This window comes from Canis aureus, chromosome 6 (genome assembly GCF_053574225.1).
Source record: "Canis aureus isolate CA01 chromosome 6, VMU_Caureus_v.1.0, whole genome shotgun sequence".
Lineage (NCBI taxonomy): Eukaryota > Metazoa > Chordata > Mammalia > Carnivora > Canidae > Canis > Canis aureus.
In genome coordinates this window covers 29,510,895-29,535,956 of record NC_135616.1, presented here as the reverse complement: position 1 = coordinate 29,535,956, position 25,062 = coordinate 29,510,895, and the positions used below count along the sequence as shown (strand labels likewise).

At 35.5% G+C, this 25,062-nt stretch overlaps 1 long non-coding RNA gene across 1 annotated transcript in view; it reads right to left on the bottom strand.

The window, feature by feature from the left end:
• Window positions 1-2,898: 2,898 nt before the first annotated feature.
• The window catches only part of LOC144315669 (uncharacterized), a 37,852-nt gene continuing 15,688 nt past the window's right edge, over window positions 2,899-25,062 (bottom strand). Inside the window, exon 3 of the long non-coding RNA XR_013381410.1 lies at window positions 2,899-7,469. This is a non-coding gene — a long non-coding RNA (uncharacterized LOC144315669). The remainder of the gene's footprint in view (window positions 7,470-25,062) is intronic.

The window sequence follows — 25,062 nt, the reverse complement described above, 5'->3', positions numbered from 1 at the left end:
AGAGAGATGAGTGAGAGATGAAATTTATAGAAAGTTTAGGATTTTAAACAGGGATGGGAAAGGTAAATTTGCTTTAGAAGCAATGTGTGAACAATTGTATAGTTAGTAGTGTAGTTTGAGTCAGATGTTTACAGGGCATATAAAGATTATCCTAAAGACCATTTCCTGTAGGCAAATAGGAGTCATTGATGTTTATGCAAAATTCTATGAGAAGTAAAAAGTTGGGCTTTGTGAAAGTCAAAAAAGTTATGAAGCAGAGTCCCCAAGGCAGTTGTGAAAGTCATTGATGTTTATGCAAAATTGTATGAGAAGTAAAAAAGTTGGGCTTTGTGAAAGTCAACTCCAGAATGAATAGCTCAAAACGGGGAAAAAAATGGAAAAATGGAATGAGGGGCATTTCTAGGAAATTATCAAGTCATGCAGATAAAAAATAATATGGTATTGGACATAAGGGAATTCAGGTATCAATAATGCAGATGCTAATAATGTAATGTTACAGATGCTGCAAAACATTGTTTTTAGTCAGAAGTGTTTACAATTTCATGTAAGCTTGGTGGCAGCAAAATCACAGAGTGGGGGAAGTGTATCTTCAGAGTTATACTTTTTTCTGACTTACTCACTCAGCAAACATTGAGGATCTATACCATGTGCCAATGCCAGTATCAGACATCACCCTCATTATTTTTGGCAATGCACTGGCTCTTCTGACCAAGCCTCAAAATGTACTCAGTTTTCTTTCAAGGTTTTTTTTTTTTTTTTTTTTTTAAGATTTTATTTATTTATTCATGAGAGACAGAGAGAGAGAGAGAGGCAGAGACATAAGCAGAGGGAGAAGCAGGCTCCCCGCAGGGAGATCGATATGGGACTTGATACCAGGGCTCAGGATCACACCCTGAGCAGAAGGCAGATGCTCAACCGCTGAGCCACCTGGGTGTCCCTCAATTTCTTTACCATCAATGCCTTCTACCCGTTAGATAATAAATTAATGCAGAAGTTTTAGTTTAATAAAAAAATTGCTACTTCCAGGTAAAGGCTTTTCTACTCAGTTAAAAATATACTCCATAAGGTCAATACCACAGAGGTAATGAGGATAGAAGATTTGCTCCTTGTGGCCAGCTAGCAAAGTGAAGAGAGAAACATGTTTCTATTCACTTTCTGTTTCTTTGCAGGCACATACTATAGGATCTGGTCATCCTGCTATAAATTTTTCATAATAGCCACGGTACAGAACAGCACAAAGTGTTCACAACTCTCACCGGTCCCCTGCTTCACAAGTTCTACGAGGCTCCTTTGTACAGCTCTGTAACAATGTGCACTATGTTATCGCCCACTCTTCATTATTTGTGTGACTCAAATATGAGAAGGTACAATGCACTGTCATTCTATTCTTTGCAGACGGTTCATTTTGATTCAAGTTTATTATGAAAATTTTACGCAAGCAATAGCTCAAAGAAAAGAAAGTTGCTTTTACAAAAGAAAGGCCCAGCTGAATAGATAGGAGAGATACCCAATGCACAGAGTACTCAGAAGACTCGGTAGTGTCAAAGATATCTGATAAACCAAGGTCTCATTCTGATGATGTCTACATGACATTTTGTGCCTTGCACTTCTGGGAGGGCAGGAATACTCCAACCACCTCCAACATGAACAGCAGCTGAAGATGCCTCTGCATTCATTCCCACATGTGCCTTAGCACTCTCTGGTAAGACGTACTTGCTCCATTTCTCAAAGTAAAAGCCATTGCTGTAGGGCCTTCAAGGGGCTGGCTGCCCTCAACTATACCGTTTCTAGAATTCCCAGACTGCAAGGATAGGTTTGTGATCAGGAGACCTCTGTGCAAACAGCTAGAAAATGAGTTTAGATGACTCATCTTCCAGAATGCTAGGGTCAAGCTAAAGTTCTGAAAGAGATTTACAAACAATTGGGGAAAGAGAAAACTCTTGGAATATTAAAGCAGGAATATATAATTCATAAGGCACAAGCTGGAATAAAACAGAAATTATTATTTTTTTAACCCAGCTTTTACTTCAATTCTACATTCTGCTGGCATATACAGTAGTGCTTTAGAGAATTATTAGGAAGAAACAAAATAAAAAATGACCAAGAAGTCTGTGCACGAAATAATTTAATAATTTAATATTAAAAATTAAATTATACATACTACGATATAAAAGTATGGAACATATAAATCTATAAAATATATACATTATAATATAAATATATAATAATTTTAAAAGAAATGCTTTTGCACAAACCTACACGGGTATCGCACTTTTCTGTGAAGAAATGTCACACAAAGAGTATTTATTAGGTATGTGCTCTAACTCACATACTCTAGTCTCAAAACAGATATTGCGTTTAGGTGAAACTAAACAACTCAGCTAAACACACCCTATTTGTCTGTTGTACCCTGGACATGTCCACGTTTTCACTTCTTAACATACCATGGTCTCCATGCCACTGAAACACTGAACAGATTTCTTCTGCCCCAAGGATGCCAGAGAAAATATAGAGTTCCCAGTTAAATTTAAATTTCAGATAAACAATATACTTTTATTAAAAGTATGTTCCATACAATTTTCATTTTCAATTGGACACCCTATATTTTTAATCAGACATTTTAAGACAACTTTAGATATAAGAAAGAGTAAAAAATGATACAGCAAGAGCTCTTGTGCTCTTTACTCAGTTTCCTTTAATGATAATATCCTGCAAAGTTATTATAATATCACAACCAGGATATTAACCACACAATCAAGAAACAGAACATTTCCATCACAGTGAGTGTCTATTATGTTGCCTTCTTATAGTCACACTCACTTTCTCCCACCCCACCCCCTTCCTTGATTCCTAAAAACCTATCACCAGTTCTTTTATAATTATGTCATTTCATGAAAGTTCAATAAATGAATGTTCACACAGCATGTTATTTTATGCAACTTTTTTTTTTTTTTTTCAAACAGCAAAATTCTCTGGAGATTCATTCAGGTTGCTTTGTGTATGAGTAGCTCATTCCTTTTCATTGCTGAATAGTATTCTGTAATATGTAACTGTTCTTTCCTTGAAAGACACTTGGGTTCGCTTCAGTTTTAAGACATTACAAATAAACATGTTAAAAACATTTCCACATAAGTTTTTATATGGAAATACTCATTTCTCTTAGATAAATGTCGATGAACGCAATTACAATTGCTTAGTCTTAAGGTAGTCAGGTTTTTTTTTTAGAAAGTATCAAACTGTTTTTCAGAGCAGCTATACCATTTTACATTCTCATCAGGTAATGTTTGAATGATCCAGTGTCTCTGCATATTTCCCAACATTCCTTGTTGTGATTTTTTTTTTCATTCTGACAGGTGTGTAGTGATATCTTTGTGTGTGTGTGTGTGTGTGTGTAGTGATATCTCATGGGGGTTTTCAGTTGCATTTCTCTAATGCTGAAATTATTTTGATGTGCTTATTTGCCATCTTCATGTCCTCTTTATGAAATATCTGTTTCTTTGTCCATTTTCTGATGGATTCTTTATTCACTGTTGAAATTTGAGGGTTCTTTATATATTCCAGATAGTAGGTAGCTCTTTATCAGATTATTTGGTTTACAAATATTTTCTCCAATCTACAACCTGTCTTTTTCATCCTTTTAATAGGATCTTACATAGAACAAAGGATTTCAATTTTGATGAAGTAAAATTAATAAATGTTTCTTTTTACAATTTATGCTTTTAGTGTCAAGTCTAAGAACTCTTTGCCTAGCTCTAAATCATGCAGATGCATTCTTTTTTGGTAAAAATTTTTTTAGTTCTACAACTTATATTTAAGTCTGTGATCCATTTTTAGTTAATTTTTGTATGAAGTATGAGACCTCAATTGAGATTTACTATTTTTTTGCCTATGGATGTCCAGTTTCTCCAGTACCATTTTTTTCTTCACTTGACTGTTTTGCTATGTTTATCTCTCTAATAATACCATGTAATATTGATTATTGTAGCTATGGAAGACTTGTACTTGAGTAAATTGATTCCTCCTACTTTGTACTTCATTATCAAAAATTTTTAACTATTTCAACTTCTTGGCCATTCCATAGAAATCTTAGAATAATCTTGTGTGTATCTACAAAAAAAAAAATCTTGCTGGAATTTTGAAAGCAATTTTGCTAAACCTGTATATATATTTGAGAAGAAGTGAAATCTTTAGTATGCTGAGTCCTTCTTTCAATTCATGAACACAGCATGTCTCCCTATTTGGATCTTTCTGTTCATCAACACTGTATAGTTTTCAACATACAAATTCTGTACACATTTTGTTAGATTTACACTTAGGGAATTCATTTTTTAAAGATTTAATTATTTATTTGAGAGAGAGAATCCCAGGCAGACTCTCCTCTGAGAACAGAGCCCAACGTGGGCTGAGATCACCATTTGAGCCAAAATAAAGAGTTGGACACTCAATCAACTGAGCCGCCCAGACACCCCAAAAAATTCATTTTTGAGTAATTTGAAATGGTATCAAATTCTAAATTTTGTTTCCACAGGTTTATTGCTAGGATATAGAAATATAGTTGATTTTCATGTTTCTTATATCCTGTTACCTTACTGAACTCACTTTAATAATTCTAAGATCTTTTTTTTTCTTTTGCTTTCTTTAATTTTTAAAAAATCTTTTAATGATTTAATTCTTTGAGAGTGAGAGAGTGAGAGAGAGAGAGCAGGAAGAGGAGAGAGACAAGTAGATGCCATTCTGAGTGCAGAGCCCAACACAGGGCTTGATCCCATGACCCTGGGATCATGACCTGAGCAGAAATCAAGAGCCAGATGCTCCACTGACTGAGCCACCCAGGCTCCCCTTCTTTTGCTGTTTGTTTTTTTTTTTTTCTTTTTTTTAAAGCTTTGACATTTTCTATATAATCATGTTGTATGCAAAAATGGACAGTTTTTTTTTTTGTCTTTTTAAAAATATGTTTGCTTTAATTGACTGCCTAAAACTTATAGCATTATGTTAAGAATGGGAAAAGGAGATATCCTTGCCTTGTTCTTGATCTTAGGACGTTTCCAATCTTTTTCCAATAATTGTAAGTTAACTACAGATATCCTGTAAATGTTATTTATTAAGCTGCGGAAATTCATTTCCATTCCTACTCTTCTGTGAGGTTTTTATCATAAATGGGTGTTGAATGCTGTCAAATGCTTTTCATGCACAAATTGATATGAACATGAATATTTCTTCTTCAGACTGTCAAAAATGGTGGGTTACATTTATTTATTTTTGAACACTGAACCAGCCTTGTATCCATGGTATGAACTGCACTTGCTCATAGTGGATAATTATTTTTACACACTGCTGGGTTTAATTTGCTAATGTTTTTGAGAATTTTTGCATCAATGTTCATGAGAGATACTGGTCTATAGTTTTCTCTACTATCATTACCTGTTTTTTTGTGTCAGAGTAATGTGGGCCTTATACACTGACTTAGGAAGTGTTGATACTACAAAGTTCTTATCATTTCATCCTTAAACATCTGGCAGAATTCTCCAGTGGAAACCATATGAACCAGGGGAGTTCTTTTTGGAAAGTTGTAAAATTCTGAAGTCAATTTCAATAGTAGGTATAGGGTCATTCAAATGATCTATTAGATATTGGGTGAGTTGTGGTACTTTGTGTTTTTCAAAGTAAATGTCTATTTAAGTTGCCTAACATAAATGTGTAGAGTTGTTTTTAGTTTTCCCATTTATCTTTTGATGTCTGCATAGTCAGTAATGATGTATCAGTCCATTCTCAACACTGGTAATTTGTGTCTTCTCTTTGTCCTTTGTCAGTTTTATCAGGGGTTTAACAATTTTATTGATTTCTTTTTTTTCAACCATTTCATTGGTTTTTCTGTATTATTTTTCTGTTTTCATTTACCGTAACTCTTAAATTTATTATTTATTTGCCTTGCCTTGCTTATTTTGTTCTTCTTTTTCTAAGTTTCTGAACTAGGTGCTTAAGTTACTGATTTGCTACTTTCCCTCTTTCCCAATGTGTGCATTTAGTTCTATAAATTTTCCTCATAGGAGTGCTTTAGTTGTATTCTACAAGTTTAGATATGTAATTTCATTTTCATTCAATTCATTTTTTTTTCATTTACCTTGAGATTTCCTGGAACTTCAGGCTATCTAATTAAAAATATTTGGAGATTTTTCCAGTTATCTTCCTCTTATTAATTTCCACTTTGATTCCATTGTAATCAGAGAATCACATATTTTTTACTTTTGTTGAGGTTTGTTTTATGACTCAAGAAATAGTCTGTGTTGATATATATTCCACGGACACTTGAATAAGTTTTCTGCTATTGTTCCATGTTCTATAAATGTCAAATAGACCCTGTGGTTAATGCAATTGTTGAATTCTTCTATATCCTTACTCATTTTCTATCTAGTTGTTTTATCAATTGTTCAGAAAATATTGTTGAGATCTCGAAGTATAATTATCAGTTGGTCTATTTTTTCAATTCTATCAGTTTCTGTTTCACATATTTGGCATCTCTGTTGTTTGGTGCATACACAGAGTTGCTATACTTTCTTGACAGACTGACCTTTTATCATTATATGATGTTTCTCTCTCTCAATTTATGTTGCTCTGAATTCTATTTTATCTGATAGGAAAATAGCCACTCCTGTTTTTTTAAATTAAGTTCTTCATTTTATATCTTTGTCTACTCTTCTAATTTTAACCTCCCTCTATCCTTATATTTGAAGGATTTTTGTGTAGACAGCATACAGTTGCATCATATTTTGAATTGACTGTTAATCTCTACCTTTTAATGTATTATTTAATTCATTTACATTTAATATAATTGTATGCAGTCTGACATTATATTTTTGTGTTTTATTTGTCCTCTGTTTCTTGTTCTCTGATTTCTTTTGTCCTGCTTTTTGTGTAGGTTGCTCAAACATTTAGATTTCACTTTGTAGTGTTTTTGAGTATATCTTGAGTCAGGTTTAAGTTTGCTCCAGTTATTAAGTTATACACATGAAACTTATTATATAGTCTTTTGGTGTTATTTTCCCAGTTTGATGGAGAAGGGAAATATTACCCCGTTTATACCCCTTACCCTTCACTATTTATGTAGCCTTAAACATTTCCTCCATATATATTCAGAACATCATACAGCATTTTTTTTTGTGGTTGTTTGCTTCAACAATCAAACATAATTTACAAAACTCAAGAAGAGAAAGAAAGCTTAATGCATTCACCCATATTTTTCCTTATCATGATCCATCTTCATCCCAGATGTTCAAGTGCTATGTCTTTTATTGTTTCCTTCCTCTATAGAGAACTTCCTTTATACATTTTCTTAGGGTATGTCTGTTGCAGTTTTCTTGGTTTTCCTTCATCTACCTTGAATTTACCCTGAATTACCCTTCCATTCCTGGAAGATATTTTGCTAGGTAGTTTATCCTGGGTAGATAGTTCCTTCCTGGTTTCTTGGTTTCCTGGTAGGAGAAATAAATACAATCATTCCAATTGTTTTTATCCCATAGTAAAGTCATTTTTACCTGGGTAATTTCAAGTTTTTAACTTTTTTCCCTTAGTTTTCAGTTTAATAATCACATGTCTTTCCATGGGTTTCTTTGTTGTTTCATTTTTATTATTTATCTTCCAGGTCACTATTTTTTTCCACTCTGTCTCCTGGATTCTGCTATTAAGCCCATTCACTGAGCATTATCTATCAGTTATTGTATCAATTCTAAAATTTCCATTTGATTTTTTTATTTTCTTTTTTTTGATGAGTCATTTTTTTACTGAGATATTCTATTTTTCCATTTGTTTTGTGTTCATGATTACTCATTAAAGCCTTTTTATCACAGCTGTTTTAAAATCTTTATTAGGTAACCCTAACTCCATCTTCTTAAGAGCTTGCATCTATTGATTGTCTTTTTCACTCACTTTGAAATCTTCCTGGTTCTTAGTATGACAAATAATTTTCAAATGAAACTTGGACTTTTTTTTTTTTATGAGACTCAGGATTATATTTAAACTTTTTTTTTTTTTTTTTGTTATTTTTTAACTGACTTCTGTGACACTGTACCAGCACGGGAAGAAGAACTGTTACTTTATTACCTCCCAATACAGACAGAAGTCCACTCTCTCTTCACTGCTATCAAAGATACATGGCTGAGCAAAGGAGTGCTTCCTTATTACTGTGGTAATTTTTACTTCTTTTCTTCTTTTTTTAAGATTATTTATTTATTCATGAGAGACACAGAGAGAGAGGCAGAGACATAGGCAAAGGGAGAAGCAGACTCCCTGTGGGGAACCTGATGTGGGACTCAATCCCGGGACCCAGGGATCATGACCTGAGCCAAAGGCAGGTGCCCCTCAACCACTGATCCAAGGTGCCCCTAATTTTTAATTCTTATGTGGCCTCCACTGACACCATAGTGAGAAGTGGCCTTGATACTGCTGGGTGATGTGATGAAATCTCTAACTCTCTAATAGGCCTCACCTGACACTACCCCAGTAGGAGGTGTACTTTGTTACTGGTGGGTTGAGGTAAAGGTCCAGGCTTTCCACATCATCTCTATTGATACTACGGAATGATGGGGAGTGACCTATCATTAATAAGGAGTGACCTTATTACCAGTCATCAGGGGTGGAAATCCCAGATCCATATTTGGCCATCCCTGACACCACATTGGCAAAGATGTTAAACTATCTCATTAGAGCCTCTTGCAATTAAAAATCGAGTAGAAGTCTAGGCTCCTTACTCAGCTTTCTCTTGTTAGAATGAATGGGAATGGAACCACAAATTTTTTTGCAGTATTCAGCTATCGTAGAACAATTATTTCCTAGGAGTTTTCCCCTTCCTGGTCAGTGTCTTCCCTGATCTTTTGGCTAGTAAGAATAGGCTTTCCTTGAGCTTTCATTGTTTGTGCCATTGTCATTTCCCAGGTTTCTCATTCTTCAGCTCCAAATATAGAATGTATGAGGGAAAAAAACAACTCCAGAGAACTAACCACCATGCTGTTTTTTGGGTCCTAAGGTCCCTATCCAGTCTGCCTTCTACTTTTCAGAGTCTCCTTATATTTGTTTTATATGTAATTATCAAGGTTTTTAGCTGTGTTTGGCAGAAAGAATAGGGAAAAGTATGTCTATTTCATCTTTACAGAGCAAAATTACACTCTATATTTTTATTTGATAAATTTGGCTATACTATTCAACAAAGGGATTCAGAATGGTAATATGGGTGACTGGGAAATATGAAAAGTGATTGCCAGTGGGGAGGAAAATTATTTCCATCGATGTGATAGAACAAAGAAAGGTCTTACGTGGGCCTTGCTCAGCAACATGGCATAACAACTCTTGTCAGAGGATGAGATTATATGGTCATTCCATTCTTAATATCTCAATATTTATTCCTTATTCACACCAGTAAACAACACCTGGACTAGTAAATTGTTATGAGTTCAGTGACTGGGAAATTCTATGGTTGAATTGGTTATCATTTTAGTTTCCCTGTTAGCAAGGAAAAGAGACTCACTAGCCAAGGCATTGCTTGGCTGCAGCAATCTGTGAACTCAGCACAGCTATACCTCTTAAAGCAAGGTCAGATAAATTAACCAAAGTTAATTTCTTGAAATTACTTTGTCATCAAACTTATATGTCTCTTCTCCTGTCATGAGTAAACCTTCAAAGTGATTTTGCCTCTTTCTCCATATGTAGGCTGAAGGGGGGGAAGATGGACAAAATTTTCATTTTCATTTCTGTAAATGACACCTTCACTGGTTTTCAAATCTCTGAGAGGAAATGGTAGAGGTAGGAAGATAATACCATAGCATAAGCCAACACTTTAAAATGATAGAATTTGCTTTTAATTGTTGGAATCAACATTACTGATCACTTCTTAAACAAAGTAATACAAATTTGCTTTTATTTTCTCCAGAAAATTTTGCATTCTTACTAGTATTTCCTTTTAATTCCTTCATTAGATTTTTTTTTAATTTTTAAAATTTATTTATGATAGTCACAGAGAGAGAGAGAGAGGCAGAGACATAGGCACAGGGAGAAGCAGGCTCCATGCACCAGGAGCCCGATGTGGGATTCGATCTCGGGTCTCCAGGACCGCGCCCTGGGCCAAAGGCAGGCGCCAAACCACTGTGCCACCCAGGGATCCCCTTCATTAGATTTAGATAATATAAATGTATTATTACCCATATTAGAATAGAGACACATTGAGTGCCACATTACAGGGAAGAGAGCCTAAAATGCAATGATTAGAGGTGGAAACTGGTTGGAGGTTGCCCATTTTCTAAAGATGTACCATAAGGGGAATAAAACAGCCACAGTTAAGGGCAAGTTGATAAAGTATTAGTAATAGTTTTATTTTTGGGAGAGTACACCAATCACTTTCCCTTTTCAACCACTCATGCATTTTCTTCCTAGGGTGAACCTGAAGTTGTAAATAGTTGAGAAACTTGAACTCTCCCCTCCCTAGCACTCAACCAATCTCCTTCTCCAGTCCTGCCCCCATCATATTCCCTACAACTTCAGTAGGATCAGGAGTTGCCAAGAATGAGAAATGGTGGAGGGTATGACCTATCAAGTTCAACTATTCAGGAACATGTGAATTTGAAGTTTCAAAGCAAAACTAAGCCTTTCCAGTTTGGAGTTTGGTTAATAATATGGAAGATTTAAGTGGGATTTTTCTTGGAGGTAGATCAAAGAATTTCATTTCTTAGTCTGTCTTTTTCTTAAATGAGCGAAACAGGGAAGAAGTTGCAGAAATTGTCAGCTTATTTCACAAGGCAGAAAATTTGTTGTGATTTTCCTAAATGGCAATGGGATAGAGGAGTGATGTGAACAGCACTTCACCCACAGACTACTGTGGTTTGAGACCCATGTCAAGATGATTCCAATTACCAAAAACTGGGATAGAGAGGTCATAAATCTGAATGAAGTCTTATTATTAACACATTAACGATATCCTTCTCATGTGTAAACCACAGTTAAGGAAGAGACAGAAAAGATTAGGGCTCAGTTACCCCTCTAAAGGCCCAGGCAACCTATTTGTTGAGCAGAATATAATTCAAAGTTTTGAGCAGAATAAATTCAGGAATTCAGAGCAGAGATTTATAGTTGTCAGATAAAATACTCAGAGGAAGCTTTGTATAAGAGGAAGGGTTGAGCTCATCTTCAAAACAGAAACATAATTTATGTAATGTGAAAAACTGGAAATTGCATTTGAATGTATGTTTGTTCTTCAGGTTTAGGTAATCTGGGTGAGCTGCAAGAATTTCAAATTCAAATCACAAGGAATCTTCCTTTGAATAGAACTAAAACAATTATTGTGAAAACAGGTTGCCCTTAGCTCTTTCACCCAACCTCATTTGGGTGAATCTGCAGGGTATTACTTTATGATTTCACTGGTTGAGTTACCACAGTATTTTAGAAACAAGATACAACCCAGGTTATGTTCTGTTATCCAGAACATGGGAGCATTAAATCAGCTTGAAAAAAACACACTACACAGAGAGCAAGAGAAGTACTAAGGACAGAAAAGAAGTTGAAGATAATGAGGACTTATAGGCAGATTGGCTCACAGACCAGAAAAAGGAAATAGCTCATAGGACAGACTTATACTCCCCTTTCCAAATTTTTTGCTTTAAAATGAGATAGTTATGCTGACCTGCTTAGTATTTATGGTTCTCCAACACCTAACCCAAATTTACACATTCCAATAAATCTCTCTGAATATACTTTTATTGTATTGCTTGATGGCCCCTCCCTACTTTCTAAATTGATCCATTTTCTAGATATCCTGTAATATGTAGTTCAAGTCCATTACTTATTTTCCATTAACAACTAAAGCATGTATATTTTATCATCCAACCTAGCATGTTTTATAGGTAAATATATTCACAGACATCATTCACATATCTGGTATCTGCCAGCAAGACTTCTCCTCAGATAAATCCTCCTGCTTGAAATTTCTAGTCCCAATTCACTGAAATGCTTTACTTTCTAGAAAGATACTTCTAAAGCAGCTTATACTTCAAATAGTCTTCCCAAGCTCATAGCTAATCTTTGATACTTTCCCTCAAACTGAAGTTCTTCCCTTCTTCATCACTGAATTAAATTCCCTTACCTTTTTGCTTGCACATAATTTAAACACATAAGTAATGTAAGGTCTCTAATGCGTTCCCTGAAGATATATTTCTGCATCATAATGTTCTACTTAGATCATAAACTACTCAAGGTCAGTGCGAGTGCCTATTTAACTCTCTTCATGTTCTTCTTACAGCAGCATGTTACTAAGAGATCCTGAATAATTGTCCTCATGAAAAAGTAGTTGAAGGTGTTTTTCTCCTTAGCATTGGAAAGAAAATCAAGGTTAAGTTGAAAAGTTATTAGAAACATTGAAGTTCAATGAAAAAAAAAACTATATTGTACCTAGGTATTTGTATTTCTTTATATCTTGACTCAAGATGAGCTTTCTTTAAAAAAAAAGTTAGTAAAGGCTAATAACCACTAAGTAGATTTGTGCCATATATTAAGAAAGAAGTAAATTTTAATAAAAAATTAGGATTCAAGGTATGGATGGGATCATTGCCTTGGAATTTTTCAAAAATCAGAAAAATGAGGATACTGAGTTCACAGGTGGGGTTACTGAGGGCTGAGCACTGCAAGGTTGACACCTCACCTTGGCAACCAGATGTACGGAAGCATAAGGTCCTTTTCTGAGTAAGAGCACATTAGCCTTGACATACCAAAGTCAGGCAGTCCTCATGTATTTTCCCACTAGCTTGCAATATATATCCCAAAAGCTGAGAGTTCAACTGAATCTTGACACTCAGACTGATTGACCAGTTGGCTGTACAGTGCCTACCACCCAAGTCAAGTCATTCCAGACTGGATCATCTGAAGCCTTCCTAAAGAACTCATCTAGTAACTCTGCTAGTTCCTTATTCCTCAAGTAGAAATGACACACAAAATATGATATTATGTTTGTCCATGTTGCTCTCTTTTAGGATATTCAAAAGCATGCTTATACTTATCAATAACATATTCATGATTTCAAAGAAAAGGTCTGAGACCAAATCAAACTTAAATACACATTCACTTAAGACGCTTCCAGTCAAAGACTGCATGGATTAGCCCAGGTTCACAAAGTGAGCTTATTCTAGATCATCTATTTGTGTCTTCTGGGTCTCATTCACAAAAGTACCTTTCTGGGACTTGAGTACTGAAACAGAGAAGAGAGAACACACACACATAAAAAAATCTTGACATCAGCCTTGCCAACTTTCTCTGAGGATTATCATTTTTTTAGAGTAAATTTGATCAAGCATGTTGTGTTCAATATTGCCTACACTGGAGCACCTGGGTGCACAGTGCTTGGCTGCCTGCCTTTGGCTCAGGTTGTGATCCCAGGGTCTTAGGATTGAGTCCTGCACCAGGCTACCTTTGGGGAGCCTGCTTCTCCCTCTGCCTGAGTCTGCTTCTCTGTGTCTCTCACGAATAAATACAATCTTTTAAAAAAATTGCCTACACAAATTAGAATACATAGAATATGTCCTTCAAGATCACAATTCTTTCTTTATCCTAAATTACTGTCACCCTCATCTTTGTTCCAGAAACGCTAGAAACAGGGTCTCTCTTTTACTTCTGGAAAATGTCACATTCATTTCCAGCCCAGAGGATTTTCCCCTGATGATCTTCACCTAAAACATACCCTGTCTCTCTATCTGCATCCTACTTAGCTCATGAAGATCACTTTCTCACCTATGCTTTTGCTTTTGTTTACCATCCTAATCCTGTATGAACAACATTTCTCTTATTACTTTCTCCCAAAGCACATTTTTCACCTTTATGATATTCATCAAAATTGTTTCTTGAATTTTATGTTTCAGTGTGCTGACTGGCTTCTAGTAACTTTTCACACTGTGTTGGAAATTCCTAGAACTTGCAATAGGTAAGCCCTCAATAAATATTCACACATAATGATCATGTAGTCTGTTGATGAACCTGTCACACTAGAACGTCCTGCCTCAGACATCTAACTATGTGAAGTGATACAGGGAGGGAGGCTACACTGTAGAAGACCACTTCCTTCTGGTAAAAGAATAATCTGAGATCCAGGCTATTGCTAGATTTAAGAACAGAGGAAAACATTTTGTCTATACTCCTGGTCTAATCCTTAGGACTACATCTCAATTCTTACAAAGAGGTAAGTTACAGGCAGATAAAAACTGAAATAACTGTATTGATAATGGGGTTTTTGATACTCAAGACCAGAGACATAAAGGCAAGGTGGGTTCTCTCCTCACACCCTTGAGGAGCTGTGGGGTGCAGTAGTAACCTTGGCACTAACTGTGGCCCAGTGGTTGACCTAGCTATGCTTAATGGAGCAGACAGAAAGGAGGATACAGCCAGTTCTGGGAGGAGAAGAATATGAGTAACTGAGTTTCTGATCATAAGATAAACATAGAAGTTCCCAGAAATAATTGAGACAATTCTAAGACAGATTTGGTATCTCCTAAGTCATACATACCAAAATTCCCCCAGTTAATAGGTATAGACTAGGAGGATATGGGAACACTTAGGTTAATATTAATAATGTGAACATTTCCTTGATCTATCATTTTTTGCAATCTGTGACACCTACTTCTGCTTTATTTTTTACATCATAATTTATTTTTATTTTATTTTTATTTTTATTTTTTATGATAGTCACACAGAGAGAGAGAGAGAGGCAGAGACACAGGCAGAGGGAGAAGCAGGCTCCATGCACCGGAAGCCCGACGTGGGACTCGATCCCGGGTCTCCAGGACCACGCCCTGGGCCAAAGGCAGGCGCTAAACCGCTGCGCCACCCAGGGATCCCCCATAATTTCTTTTTAAATCACAATGCTTCTTATAATCTGTATCAAAACACTCTTGCCAGCTGCTGGAGGGGGAGCAATTTAAGATAAATTCATCATTGCCTGGGAATTTACCAACTTAGCCTAGCTTTATGGTATCCACCCATCTATTGCAAGGTTAGCCAAGTCACTGACATTGGTAACTACTTATAATTGCCTAAATGTCAGTCTGTTTTCAAAAGACATATAGTGGATGTAGCTCTGAAACAGTAATTTATTATGTAAGTATGTAATAGAACAGAGCATAATCTCTCATACACCAAACAAAACAATTCAGGGTGTAGAAACTACAAAATCTCAGGAATATATCATCATGTTTCCATTAAACCAAAGGCAATGGGTATGCCTGAACAATACTTCATGAAGGACCACTACTTAGGTACCAAACAACATGTTTCATGAGGTTTGGGATAAGATATTAAGGTTTCCCCACCCCCACTACTGATAAGTATTCTAATTACTTGGGGGGGGTGGAGTTGACAATGAGTTTAATCAAAAAGGAAATGCAAATAAAGCACTAGTTTCTATGTTCCTCAAAATTATGTCCATCATAAACCTGCCAAACACAAATCTTGTGAGTTATGAGAAGCTGTATGTCCCTGTGATACTGTACATAAATGTCAACCTCCCAAGTCACTTTAGTCTTTTGATGTCAAGAGGCTTCTACTAAAATTGAGATTGTTACATGGAACTCATATGCTATTTTATAGATAAATCTTTGCTAAAGTTTCTTTACAGGGTGGAAAGAGTATATTTAATAAACAAAATTATATTTTTCATGCAGCCCCTAAAAATAATATTGAAGAAATACAATGTATGTGTGTAGAACTTCCTGCTATGTTAAATGCAGTTGTCAAAGATTGTGGGGTTCAACCATACAGCCAGGGTCTTAGAAATGCAAGGTAACAAGGCAGGCTTGATACACAAACAAGGTAAGAATGTAGTTTTTGGAGAGGGGGCTCAATCTGGATAATTTCAAACAGGACTCACAACAAAGCAGCAAAAAGCCTTGGAGTTAAATCTCACCATAAGAGCTGTCAGGATGACAAAATGTTCTAAGATGAAGAGTTTGCAAAAGGTGGGTGGGAATAGGTGCTGACAATGTGTGGAAAAAACTTCCAGGCATTAGGTCAGAATAGAACCTGGGATCCAGGCAAATATTTGGGCTGGGCTAACAGACACCTAATGAATTCTTTCCACTGAAATAGCACAGAATTACTCTCAACATTATCTGCTACCTTTAAGGATCTGGGGGTCCTAATTGAAACACTCCTTTTTCTTTCAACCACAAGACGTCTCTTCGGAGCATGTCAGTACAGTAATCCATTAACTGCTTAATTCATCCATTTATTTGGCAAGCATATATTATATGGCTATTTAGAATGACCATGTTAACAAAAGAAAGTCCATGGCTTCAAGAAACTTAGGAGTTTAGTGACAAAGACCAGTGTGAAAATAATATAAATGGAGTATTCCACTTCCATATCCAGAGGTCAACCAAGTAAAAGTGGTTTTTGACTGCTTAATTATATGCTTGTTCTGTTTTGTTTTTTTCCAAAATTTTCAGGATTTTCTTCACTAGATTATTCCTCCAGAGCTAACTGTAAAAACATGTTTGTGTATGTGTGTGCATCATATAAACAGTATACGTATATACATGTTTGATTATATTCTATTTGTTTGATTTAACTGGAACTTGGCAAAACGACATTGAAGATGCATGGAATAAGGGAGGAGCAAAGACTGACAGAGGCAGAAGAGATCTGGTCCTCTCAATAACACTGAAGCCTGTCATACTACAAATATGCAAGGAAGCCTGATGAGAAATGTCTTCACAGATGTAGAAGCCAAGCTTCCAGGTATAGAAGAGAATGCTTTCCTACCATCTGTCACCTGGGCTAAGAGATAATTGCCGACTGCTGTGTGAGAAGCTGCTTCTAACTGCAGCTGGATGGCCACTTCTCTTAAATTACCAGGCCCAGATGAGCATGACTTTCTGTTGTTTCCAGGGAACCCCTAAGGTCCTGCCTTAGATTAAGATTCCTGTTCGGTGAATGTGCACTGAAAATGCCATTATCTTTCTTGACAGACAGATGTCCTAGAAAGTCTAATTGCATTCCCAAAAGGCAGAAATCCTTTAAAAAAGTTAAATCAAATTAAAGATTAAAAGGCAGCATTTCATCCAGGGATCAAACTTAGGAGCTAAGACCAAAGGATGTATGGCATCCTATAAGTCTTGTAGAATATAGGGAGTGGTTAAAAATAAATTCATATTTTCCCTCACTCCATCTCACCTTCCACTTCAACTGCCTCTGTCATTCCAAAAGAAAATCAAAAAGTTAGAACTTCTAATCATTTGGATTACTGTCTTTTATGGTCCATGTGGATTATTCCTCCTCCATGAAATCTTCATTTACATTTTAAGTGCACACTAATGTCCATGGGGAATAAAGAAAAAACTTATAGGCTAGTTCTAAAGACAATTTAGCCTTTCCTCAGTTTATGAAAAAATGGTATGTGTTCAACTTAATTGAAGATATATAAGGACATAAGATCTTTCAAAGTTAAGCAATCAGAAATAACTTGAGTCAAAGAATTCCTTGCTATAGGAGTCTTAGGAAAAGTGTTGAAAGCCAGAAAAATTCAGTCAAGAGAGGAGGAAAGAGCAGATTTCAGAGTAGTAACCGGAGCTTGAGCAATGATCCAAATATGGAAATATTCCAAGCACCCTTAAGAGACCACAAACAGACAGGCCTAGTAGTGCATGGTAATGTTTTAGAAAGCACAATCTGCAATTCATTGAATATCCATTCCTCACCTGATCCCTGCAACATTATGTTGTTTTACTGGAGCAAAAGGTAGAAGCTCAAGGAAAAATGATTCCAAATATAGAAGGATAGCATTACAATAAACATGAAGCTTCTCTTTCTTTGTAATAATTTTAAGTTAAACAGAATGTCACATGGCAAAGTTTAAATAAATTCATGGCCACAGGAAGTGAAGGTAATGCTCAGACTCAGTTAAGACTTTTCTGTTATTTGTGACAGAATCAAACACAAACCCATCAAGCAAGAAGCGGAATTAGCTGGCCCATTCACCAAACCACAAATGCACTCACACACACACACACACAATGGAAGGAGAGCCAGCAGTAAGGTCAACCAAATAAGGTTTACCAATTGTTCTATATATGTATGTCTGTGTATATGAGCACCTGCAAGACAGAGGGAGAAGGAAAATGATATAGATTATATATACTCATCTTTCCATATTCTGCATGTGTGTCAGCCTCAGTCATTCTGGGCTACACATGACAAGGAACATAGTCACCAACCGCTCCCAGGTCATAGCTTTACAGCTTGTTATTCAAGGGAAAAATAATTTCTTTCTTCCAGGGACTGTATAAAAGATTCCCAGGAGATGTCTGATTAACCTGGCATATATCCTTTGCCATCCCTGAGCCACTAAATGGCCACAGACATGGTCTATTCTGACTTGTCTGGTTCTTGCATTCATTCTTTTGGCCAAAGAATCATGTCACTGTGATCAGAAGCCCCAGCAGTCTCATCTGGGACAAGAGGTCTCTTTCAAAGACAGTAAATATAGTTCATCACTAGAGAAAGACAGAAAGGGAACTGGGCAGACAGAAGCAAATTTCCTCCATTCTCCTATATAAGACTGAGTTGCCACCTGCAAAGAAGAGTCTGGTTCCACAAAATGTACTTCTAAGTAATAGTTTCAGGCCAATATAAATGGCCCTGATATGTCCAGTCTTTATGTTTCTTTCTGACTATGTGGATTCCCTTTAACTTTTATTCTCAACTTGATTTTCTCCTAATTCCTTTCTTCCTAGTCTCATTTTGTGACTCCTGCTGTTACTTATCCTCCATGATTTTAAGTCATAATTTTTCCCTGAATCAGCCCAGTGTCTTTGAAAAACAGACATAGATATTTATATATTCATCATTGCTGGCCAATTACTTTATTTTCCAACAAGAGCAGTTAGTGGCATTTTCTTTTTCACTAACTGACCTCCTTGAATTTCAATATATAAGTTATAAAATAGTCTGCCAGACTCACTAAATTCCGCAAGCTGTAGTTGAACAGACACTGGGTTACATAACATTTATTTTGAATAGTGTTCTGTGTCAATAGCATGTGGCTTTAATTATCAAGACTAAAGGGTTCCTCTGCTACCAAGGTCAAGTTTTAAATTTACAAATGAAATCCATGCTTTATTTATTTTAACCTCTCTAACAAAATAGACATAGTGTTATGTGATTATTTTAACATTTGGTTATGGGAAAACACATGACCATATTTATATACATACACATACAAATATAAATTAGCTTGTTTAGAAAATATTAAAAAGTTTCTGATGCAATATTGTATAAAATAGAGATGCAGAGATGATCCCTAGCAGGCCATTATAAAATAGCCTTCCCTTCAGAAGAAGGTTTATCAAAGTTTCAAGTTCAATTGTAGAGAAACTATCCATGGAACATATTCTGGTCTGCCCAGTTTGGTTTATAGGTGTAGGCTGTTTTTACATTGAGCTGATTAGCTGTTTTTAGTCACCTTAAATTAGTGACCCATTAGTCTGGGTGAGTCCCCAAGAATTGATATTTTTCTTAAACTTGGTGGTTTAGAAACCACCAAGTAATCAATGGCAGTTAGACTTTCCATTTTTAATTAAACTATCATTTCTGAATAGTTAAAATGACTGTGGGCTGTGATAGCTGCTATAGTATAAACATAGTAAGCAAAAGTGGTGAAAATTTCCATTGGGGCCTGCTCACATGGACTTCTCTGGCCACTGCAACCACCACCAAAATAATTTTTATCTTTTGTGATCCAGTTCAAATGGAACTTCCTATGTAAAGACTTCATCTCTCATAGGTTGGGTTGCCAGACTGAACAAATAAAATTTAGGATACCCAGCTAAATTTGAATTTAATATAAAGTTTTTTGTTTTCTTTTGTCTGTAGTATAAGAATGTCCCAAATACTGCATGGGACATAATATTTCAGACAAACAAAAAACACTAAAATTCAAATTTAATTAGACATCCTATATTTTATCTTGTAATACTATCTTAGGTATTGTATTTACTTGCTAAGGCTGCCATTAAAAAAATAATGCAGGCTGGGTGGATTACACAACAGAAATTTACTTTTCCACAGTTCTGGAGGCTTGAAGTCTAAGGTGTCAGCAGGTTTGGTTTCTCAGGAGACCTCTTCTCCTTTGCTTACAGATGACCACTTTATGTGACCTCATATGGTCTTTCCTGTGTGTGCACACATGGTTGTAACCTAATCTCCTCTTCTTATAAGGACACTAGTCATGCTGCTATAGGGCTTCACTCTTATGATCTCATTTACCTTTTAAGATTTTTTTTAGAGAGAGACAGCAGGCACTCACATGGACACAAGTAGGGGGAAGCACTGAGTGGGGGAGAAGGAGGGAGAGGGAGAGAATGGAAGAGAAAGAGAGAGAAAGGGAAAGAGAGGGAGAGAGAGAAAGAGAGAGAAAGAACCCTGAAGGAGATTCCCCACATGGTCTATGTATGAACCAATTAAATATTAACTTCAATTATTTGTCTTTAGAAACAGGTGTCATGGGTACTAAGTCTCCAAATTTATTGGACATGACTCTTCATTTTCTGTGTACACTCAACTAGGTTCCTTTGTAAATGAAGCTGCAATTGCAAAGTCATTTCAAAAATAAACTCTGCAAAAAATAAAAAAATAAAAAAAAAATAAACTCTGCTCTCTGCTTAGTGTCACTGTAAAATACTGTCCATTTGTTCTTTTAACATCTGAGAACCCAGGTTCCTCCAGGAAGGAAGAGAAATGCATAGAGAGTGTTTCTGGGGGAGAAAGTCATTCAATCTTATGTTTTCAAATATTTCTTTATGAGTTTGTTTTTTCTGAAAGATAGCATAATTTAGACTCAACGAAATCAGGCTTAAGAGGAAAAATGTAAATTTAATTGGGGCAGGGACAAAGACTTGATTCCAGGAAGTGAAAATAAAATTCTACAAAACAACGCTGCAAAGCATTGCCACAAACATGGTATTAAGAGGCTGCCCATTAATGGGCGGGAGGTCAGGGGCTTGAATGAAAGAGGATCCTCTACATTTCAGCTTTGTGTTTGGAGAGGTCCTCTTCACGTTTACAGTCAGTGAGCAGCTATTAAACTTACTAGAGATTTGGTTGCTGCTATTATTTTCTTTTCTTTTAGCAGCCTTCAGTCACCAGGAACTGCAAGTGAGCTCAAAATAGGAGATATTTCTCTTAAATGCTTCCCATTTTCTGGTTCCTCAGCTCCTAGGCAAATGTCTCATTGTATTCAACTAACATTTACAATATTTTGCAATACAGGTATTTTATATTACTTTAAGGTTACATTCTCCTGCCTTGCTTTGAAAACTCCTTAAAAATACAGATAATCTAGATGTATGCAAATAAGACCTGTCTTAGGTTCAAAGACTCATAAAGAGGAGACTTGGGGTATTTTCCTCTTCTACCAAAGTTCTCCAGATCTCATAAGGTTGAGATAAATCTGTGACCTCCCTACCACATGAAGGCCGCCCATATTTAGAAGACAAGATATTTTCTCATTCACCTAAAGCAACATGATATAGTGAACCTTTTCAGCAGGAAGAGGATGGGGCAGCAACATTAAATTTGTGAACTATATACAAAATTATTATAATATATCCTCCCACTGGGTGTTTCCACAAAAATCTCACTGTTGTAAATATGAGTGTAATTAAGGTTATAGACTACAGTTTCAGCAATGAAACCATTGAGTACAAAATTAAATGCATACAGAAAAGTGTTCTGAAGAAAGGCTTGTGGTTGGGAAGGCTAGGAGCTGAAGAATAGCAAGCTGAAAAAAAGCCAGGCAATTTCATTATTTGCTAACATGGCTTCTAGTCAGTGGTTCAGTTTCTCAGGGAGATTTGGGCTAATTTAGACAGATAACAATAATAGTCTGTGTCAAAAGAAACCCACAATCACAATATGTTGGACAACCTTGAAATAAATTTGTAGATAAGCAGAGAGTCTAGTACTTAAAGACAAGAGCAAAGAGGCATTAAGAAGTATTCCTAAGGGTACCAGTGGAGTTTCTCCTTGTACGTAGGCCATTTGCTATTATGTAGACTTAAGCTTGAAAAAAATAGTGAACTCCCCCCCTCATATCTCATGCTCAACATAATCATATGCTATCACAGGTGGATAATCTTATATGTCCTCCTACTTGGGGCTTGAGGAACTAGAGATATCTCTGTATCATATCTAATTAACAACAAACAGTTAAGGACAAGTTCTTTAGGGCCTATAAGACCCTACAGAAACAAAGGTGTTAATGGACAGTAACAGTATGAAAGATTATTGATGTAATACATTAGCAAGATACATTTGCTACCATTAATCACCCAATACTGATATATTATTTGAAGTCCATACATGTTTTCTGAGTTTCTTATTTTTTACCTAATATCTTTTCCTTTCCAGGCAACATTTATCCATGCTTCTTGGCTGTGAATAGTTTCTTAGACTTTCTATGTTTTCATGACTTTGATATTTTTGAAGAGTAATAGCTAGTTATTTTGTAGAAGGCCCCTCGTTTGACATTTTTCTGGTATTCTTATTAGATTGAGATTATGTGCTTTTGTAAGACATAGAAGTGCCATTTTCATCACATCATATATACATACATACCATCAATGCTAGTTATTGCTGTCAATACTGATCTTGATCACAAGGTTGATGTAGTGATTACCAGATTTCTCCACTGTAAACCTTTTTCTCTACCTTTACATTCTTTACTCTTTGGAAAAAAGTCATTATGCACACCCCACACTTAAGGACTGAGGATTTATGCTCCCTTCATTTAAGGTGTAGTAGTTACATAAATTATTTGGGATTCTTAGGCAAGAGAGATTTATATCATCTCCCCCATTAATAATTTACGCATTTATTCAATCATTTATTTATATAATTATGAACTGTAGATATTTATTTTATACTTTGAATATACATACATTATACTTTGAGTTATAATAAAATAATACCTAATTTTCTCAAATTTTTTCAGGTATGGCAACTAGGAGGTCTTTCAATTTGGTCCTGAACTCCTTGGAGATAATGTCATTTTTCCCCCACTTTCTTTCTGGTACTACAAGATGCTCCAGGCTCTGTCCCATTCCTAGAATCAACCATTCTCTTGAGTCCTGGTTCCTTTTAACAGATAGAAACCAAGATCTGGACATTAGTTGTGCTTGTTGCTACCAGGGTATTGCTGCTTCTAGGCCCTTTCATCTGAAATAGCAAAAAATATATACATATAAACATTTCTATAAAGGTATCTATATGTATCCACCTATATAAACATGAGTTCATACTGATGTCTCAGAGTCTAATCTATTACCACAGGCTCTTCTTGTATTAATTGGTATGTACACCTGAATTTTCTGCTTTAGCCTATTGGTTTGGATTAATTCAAATGGTGTCCACAGAATAAATCCAACTATAGATACTATAGATACATATATAGATATATCTCACACAGTAAATATATATATATAAGTATATGTAGATATATCTCACACAACAAATATATATTACATATATATTTTTTAATACATTAATGAATTTAATTTGCAATACTTTTGAGAACTTTTGCATTTTAATTTTTAAGAAATAATGGTCTGCAGTTTCCCTTGTAATGTCATTGTATAGCTTTGCTGTTGGGTAATGCTGACCACATAGAATGAGTTAGGAAGCATTCCCTTTGCCTCTGTTTTCTGAAAGAGACTGTTAATAAGGTATTATTTCTTCCTTAAGCATGTGTTAGAATCCACCACTGAAACTATCTAGGCATGGTGTTTTCTGATTTGGAAGGTTCCTAATTATTGATGCAATATCTTTAATAGATGTGTGACTACTCAGATTATTTCTCGTTTTGGTAGCTTGTGCCTTACAAAAAATGGGTCCATTTCATATAAGCCATCAGATTTGTGGGCATAAGGTTGTTTCTAATATTACTTTATCATCCTTTATTATTTAGGACATCAGTATTGACTATGTCTCTTTCTTTTATTACTAATTTGCAACTTCTCTCTTTTTAAAATTTTGTTAGTCTGACTAGAGATTTACTCAATGTTTTATCTTTAAAATGAATCCGGCTTTGGTTTCACTGATTTCCTGTACCGTTTTCCTGATTTTAATTTTGTTGCTTTCTGTCCACGCCACATTATTTGTTTTCTTCTGCTGGCTATATGCTTACATTTTTCTGCTTTCTCTAGATTCCTAAGGTAGAAGAATCTTAATGAATTTGAGTCTTCCTTATGTTCTAATATGTGCATTTAATGTTATCAATTTCCCTCTAAACACTGCTTCCTCTGAATTCCACAAATTTTGATAAGTTGTATTCTCATTTAGTTCAAAAAACTATGTGATTTCTGCAGAGACTCCTTTATCCACATGGATTGTTTAGAATTGTGTTGTTCAATCTTCAATTATTTCGGAACTTCCCAGACATCTTTCTGTTATTGATTTCTAGTTTACTACCATTGGGGTCTGAGAACATGATCTATTCTTTTTAAAGTTAAGGTGTGTTTTTTGACACAGGATATGCTCTCTATCGGTGAATGTTCCATGTGAGTTTGAGAAGAATGTTCTGCTGTTGTTGTATGGAGTATTCCTAAATGTCGATCAGATAAATTGATTAACACTGCTGTTTAGATAAATTATATCCTTACTGATGTTTTTGCTTGGTTTATCGATTACTAAACAAGAAATATAGATGTCTCCAGCTAAAGTAGTGAGTTTATTCCTCCTTATAGTAATAACATTTTTTGCCTCATGTATTTTAAAGTTATGTTATTACATGCATACATATTAAGGATTACTTAATATTCTTAGATACCTGACTCTTATCTATTTGTAATGCCCATTGCTAACTCTGACACTTTCCCTTGTTCTGGAGAGTGCTTTGTCTGACTTCTGTACTTTTTGCTTAGACAGTAAATATGTGTCTTTACATTCAAAGTGAGTTTCTTATAGACTTATAGTTAAGTCTTGTTTCCTCAGTCCACTCTAACAATCTCCAATTTTTTTGGTGATGGATTTAGACTATTCACAATGAAAGTG